A 6,269-nucleotide genomic window follows, 5' to 3' on the forward strand; every position below is an offset into this window, starting at 1 on the left:
ACAGGTTCAGGCTGTGATTCAATAGTTCCCATACGCTTGCATACGGGAACTATTGAGTCGCAGCCTGAACCTCTGATTGATCACCTGAGGCAAGCAATGAGTCAGCCATGGGAGCACAGGTGAAGACAATTCACCTGTGTGACCAGAAGGGGTGGAGCCTGGCTCCACCTCTCCTAGACCCCATTTAAGGGCTGACTGAGCAATCTGGAGATCACTCCTCTTGCAGTCTTCTTCTGCCAGCCCAGGACGCAGGTAAGCTTTTCCATTCATTTCCGATCATCGTGATAATCTTTCCAGCTCTCTAAAGACCAGCCTAACTTCTCTGTATACTTGTTGATTATACATCTGTATACTTGATTATATAGCAAGTGACTGGAGAATGCAGGATTTATTTACAAGAGTTAACACATGCTAAAGACTCAATTTTCAGAGCACCCAGGTTCCAAGAGAGCCCTTTCTGATCCGGGTTATACCCCTGAGCTCTGGTAACAACACAACTCCAATTAATCCTCAAGGAGTTGAGTGTTAATTTGTTGGGCTCCACCATGCCCCTAAATGCTGATTATGAGTAGCCTATATTTCAGTAACACTTCCCTACACACGTGCTCAATTCTTCACATGAAGACCAGTGTGGCTACGTTCGTATCTACCATACTAGACTGCCTCTGGAAAGAGTCTCCACTTCCATTCTTAGCAAACAGCTGATAGTTGTCCCTTGTACTCCTTTTATGCCTCAAAAGAGCAGTCACACCAATCACATACGAAACAAACCTCTTGTATCCTAATTACCATCATAAATAAAATAAGCAGTGTTTTTTCATTCTAGTTAGTTACAGGATTCATCTGTAATCTTAACAGCATATCACACACTTTTGCCATTCATGGAGTTTGACAATTCTGTTGAAATCAGGAAAGGTAAAAAAAATTATCCAACATATTTAGAATGACTAAAAAGACTTTTGGGCTCAGGCTCACTTTGTCACATCCCTTGACATTCTACATTTGTTTGCTCTTTCTTCCCAGCAATGGGAAGAGGAATGGTCTAAGAAAAAGCCATTACCCCTCCCAGTAAATTTTGTTTTCTTGATACCCTTGGAGTACTGCAGTTACAGCACCACTATGCAAGGGTTTTTCCAACTTCCTTCAGCAGCCAATGGAAGAAACCAGTGAAAGGAACCTCCAACACCTGCAAAATGACTACTCTGTTATTTAAGAAAACTGGGCTTAGGATAAGAGGATTGTGAATCAGTGCAATGGTTCATAATTGGAAGATTTTAAGTGTCACAATGACACTATTTTGGCAAGGAACAGAAAACTATGCTGTAAGTTTGTATGAGACAAGGGCATCAAAATAAAACGAGCAAATTTCATAGAAAATAAAAGCAGAGCTGTTTCTAATGATCCTTTACCTTTCTATTTATATGCTTTAAGGGTCTGCAAATATTAAAAAAAAAAAGAGTTTTCCAGTTTCTATATAAAGAAGTCATTTTAGACAGATCAAAACCATAAAGGCACAAAACTCCTGGATGACAGATGCCAGGATGTTAGTAACCATAAATGGTTTTCAAATATGGCCCCATCACCATCCCCCACAGTAGCCCTTTCAAGTGGGAATTACAAATTGCTTACTCGGAGAGGAAATTTCAAACAGGCCACTTATCAAAAAGTGCCAAATAAACCTGTCATTGGGATAGAAGTTACAAACCATTTCTAAACTCTGCAGACATTTCCTGAGCCTGTGAACTCTGATCTTGGCTTCTAATAAACATGACATCAGCTCGCCAGTACTGCAGACACAAGACACATGACCCACCACTATGTTATCACTTCGTCTGCAGTTTCTTCTAGGATCTGTTCTAAAACAGAACATCAATGGAAGACTTTCCACTTATTTCAAAATTGGTTTTGGATCAGATCCTTAAAGGGAGGACAGAACAAGCACAGCATGGTATCAGTATGTGAGGTACAAATATTATTGCAAGTATCCACTTAAAAGCAATACTGATTCTGAGACATTTGAGTTTTCCAGGTACTGAATAAGTAAGTGGGTTAAGATAAGACTCCTGTCGCTATCAAAATTTATTAACTGTTAACCCCTCATCCTAGAAATGTAACTGAGCCCTTAAGAACTCTGATTAAGTGTTTATATACTAGATGGCTACCAAGTAGCTTCTCAAAACACGTTAAGAACCATTTTGATAAGCCAGAAGATTTCAAGCACTGGAATGACAATCACCTTAATTTGCAGAAAAATAAAAGGGAAGCTAAAGCACCACAGTGTACTTTATCCATGTAGGTACTTCCTTTGCATCTATGGCAGGGGAGTAGGGAGGTTGCTTTTTCATGTTGGGGGGTTTGTTTTTTATTATTAAAGTTGAAAAAACAGTTCATAAAATAAAAGTTCCTCTACATCTCTGGTCTGGAAACTTGACAAGACCCTTACCTCACACACCAAGCAAAATGGGCCACCAGCTCAATAAGCTAAGGTGTCAGTCTGCATAGAACTACAGCTCTTGGGAATATAACACAATATATATGGATAGAACAAAGTAAGATATTCATAAAGACTACTGAACACTGACTTAGAAATGGACCTTCTACTCCTGCCTAAAGATCAGAAGCTTCCCTCACGCTTGGATATTTCTAAAACAACTCTAGATCAAACACAAGTCAGAGCTGTCAAGTTGCTATATGCAGTGAATAAGAAACTCTCATTGAAAAGCTTCAGGATTAACACACGAGTGTTGCTGCAGAGAACATCCAAGACCCACAACAAATCCACATCAAGTTAAAACAGACAAATACAGAAAGCTCTCCAGAGTCCTGAGAGCATCACCCATTTTTGCATTTTCCTATTCCATCCATATCCAGTTTCTTAAACAAAGAAAACCCAATTCATCACCAACATCTCTAGCTAACTTTATAGTAGTTTTGTGCAAATAGTATTTCATCATTAAGCTGCTAAACCATCTCCAAGTCATGGCAGCCTTGATACACAGCTGCTGGCTACATTACAAACATTTCATTCTCTTCTTACGGTAGGACACCAGCTGCCTCTCACTGGGACATTAAGAGGAGGTCACAGTACAATAGATATGCAAGGAAACACTCGCATGCGCTGCTACCACAGGACTGAGCAGGTCCACAAGAAACTGCAAAGCCCCAGTGCAGGAAAAGAGAAGCTTGTACTTGCTTCTGAAATGGACAAGAAATATTTCTGTCCATGGATGTCACTCCAAGGATCTTTACTATGAACGGAAAAGAAACTCAAGATTCCTGGCCTGTTTCTGTACACTAACAATCAAAGGGAATTATCCAGTTTATATTACCTAAGGATTTAGCCTTCTAGATTCAAACGTGTAGAAATACATGGATGTCCTCAGAAATATCAAGGATAGGCTATTTTATACCAAACTAACGAAGCTACAGCATTGCAGCAGAAATGCAAAGAAAATGATTAAGCCAAATTGCCAGGGAGTAGACTAGATGGGGCAGAAGCATACTGGAGTCAGGGGTTAGTCAGAACAGCCAGGCAAAGCCATGCTCTTGCTAAGGGAGCCAAGTGATCTATAATGACCAGGAAAAGTTCAATGGTTTGGTTTTAATGACTCATGGAGCAGTGCAGCACCTCCTACCAACATGCTGCGGCATTCATACCCCGAAGGAAGTGTGTCAGCTACTGAGTCATGTAGCTTTGAAGGATTGGCTCCTGCCAACCTAAATACAAACTATGCCCTGCCCTGTTCAGTCCTGACATTACTGTAGCCCAAGGTTAAGCTCATCTACCAGGAGCTTTCTAAAATAAAAACCTTTCTGGTTATAAATGAAACACGATTTCCAAACCCAGGCTACAGGGACCCAGCAACTTTCCTGCACACATTCAGTCTTCCGACATCAAGAGCCAGCAACAGAACCTGCTGAAGGGACTAAAAGCAAAGCTGATTGGCCACTTAGGAGCAAGCTTTAATATAAAAATGAGACTTGTGTTTTTACACTACTGATCTACATTTGCAAATCACTGAAGGTAATTTAGACCAGCCCATAAAAATGAAGAGCTATAAAGCCAGTTATATTAAGTTGTTATGCAATAGAAAGCACAGCTGCACTGAACACCAGTCCACAAAAAGAGGAGCAAAAAGCCATGAAGTTCCACGAAGGCAAAGCTAATACATTTCAACTAACAAAAGATGACTTTTAATTAACTTGTTCTCATTGAGTGCAGACATAATTAAATTATAGAAACAACCACATCAGCGTAATCAATTTAGAAGAACCCACAAACAGAGACAAAGGAAAAAACATTTATTTAAACTGCTTTCATTCTTTGTTTTTCACATGTGCTCATGCTTCTTTTTAAAGGAAAGAAGATCCTAACTCCAGTTCAGTTTAATCAAATCCTTGAAAGGCTACCACAACTTCTGACCCAATCTTCAGATATTTTCTCAGATCACTGTTCTTATATTTATGCAATTACTCAGGAATCTCACCTTTCACTTCTGCAGGTATGTCTCCTATCCATTTGGCCATTCAGCTAGACGATAAAGACTAACAATATGACCTGAATGCAGAACGAGGGCTCAAAATGTCAAATAAGCAAGCAAACAATAACAAACTAGCTCTGCCTAGTTTTGTTACAGCCAGGATAATGGTGGGCAAGTTAATTTTCAGAAGGATGCAATTCAGGATTTGAGATCTTCAGGGCTTTATAACAGATGCTTTCCCAGTCGCTTCAAAAGTTAACATTTATTAGGATTAGCTTATCTTTATCAAATCAAGACAGATCCGCACAGCTTGAATTGCAGTGCCAGCCACAGTAAAAACTCGTGGTTTGATTAGTGAATTTCCAGCAAAGAGTTCCTATCAGGTCAAAGTACAACAGAACACCTTCAATGGGACAGTTTGTATCGTTAAGTATTTGCTGACATGCTTCACAAAACTGAGCCAAAATACCTTGATCATACCCTTCAGAAAAATAAAGGTCGCATCAGGAAGAGCTCAGGCAAGGAAAAGTGCATCCACTGATGGTGTCCTCCTCAAGGTGGTGTACTCCTCAAGGTCTACCCAAACACCAGCTACAGGTGCTCAGAGCACCTCTAAGAGTAGCCAGAAAAACTCTGCACACCCGTGCATGGATGGGTGACAGGACACAACAGGAAGGAGCTATTTTCCACTTACAGCAATAGAATTACTCTGGATTGCTAGACTAGCATTTGCAAGCTTGTAATAGCCCTTAATGAACTCCACGCAACAGCACATATGACATAGATGTGACACCACCACATCCTTCCTGCACCCACATCTTTCAGCCCTTAAGTTCTGCTGCCATCTGTAATACACAGCTGCACTGGTTCTTATTTCAGACACCCTCACTGCATGGCCTTCTCCCAGCAACCAGATGTCTGTCCTGGGGATAGCTTCTGCATCAGCAGAAAGTTCTACATTTCAACTTCAGACATACTTTTTAAATAGATAATGACCCATACAAATTTCACAGTCAAATGGATCTTATACATGTACATACATATGTAAAATGGAGCTACAACAGAAGCTTTGCAGCTTTCACTATTTGCTTCTCTTTAAAAATAAGCAAACAAGTATGCAAAAATATTATTGTTTAACCTATTTTCGATTAAATGTTTCAATGCAAGATCTTTTCTCCCTAATACAATTACACTTTATAAAAAAAAGCTAAATACAGTTTTGTAGGTTTCTGAAGAATGAGGTTCTTCTCCCCATGCATGTTTTACTGCCTCTGAGACAGCTCACATTATTTCACAAACATGTACTAGCCAGTGTTTACCAAATCCTGAACATCATGTTAAGTAGAAACCTTCTGTGCTTGCTGAGCATAAAACTCTAGTTATCTAGAAAGCATTATCATCATGTGTACTCATCTGGTGGGGGGAAGCAGACATACCATCATGGATTTCATTTCCAGCAGAGGGCAAGTGCAAGCAGGAAACCCAAGTAGGACAAGCAAACTTTCTACAGAATCCAAAAATAGGAAGCGTGCTATCTGCCTTAAGAATGTATCACACAAACATATACCTAAGGCTGCTTTACCCCGTACCTGTCCCATACTCCTTTAGCATCAAGTAGAATGGCACATGCTATCATCAGCTAACACGACCAAGGCAGCCATTTGATGTCCCCTTCGGATGCTGACCTCAGCTCTTCCCACGCTGCAGTTACATTCCCCACCGCGGTGCCCCCTGTTACTAAGCCTGCAGTGGCATCTACTGGTCACAGCCCAGCGAGGCAGGTGGTGC

This window comes from Meleagris gallopavo, chromosome 2, assembly GCF_000146605.3.
Source record: "Meleagris gallopavo isolate NT-WF06-2002-E0010 breed Aviagen turkey brand Nicholas breeding stock chromosome 2, Turkey_5.1, whole genome shotgun sequence".
Classification (NCBI taxonomy): domain Eukaryota; kingdom Metazoa; phylum Chordata; class Aves; order Galliformes; family Phasianidae; genus Meleagris; species Meleagris gallopavo.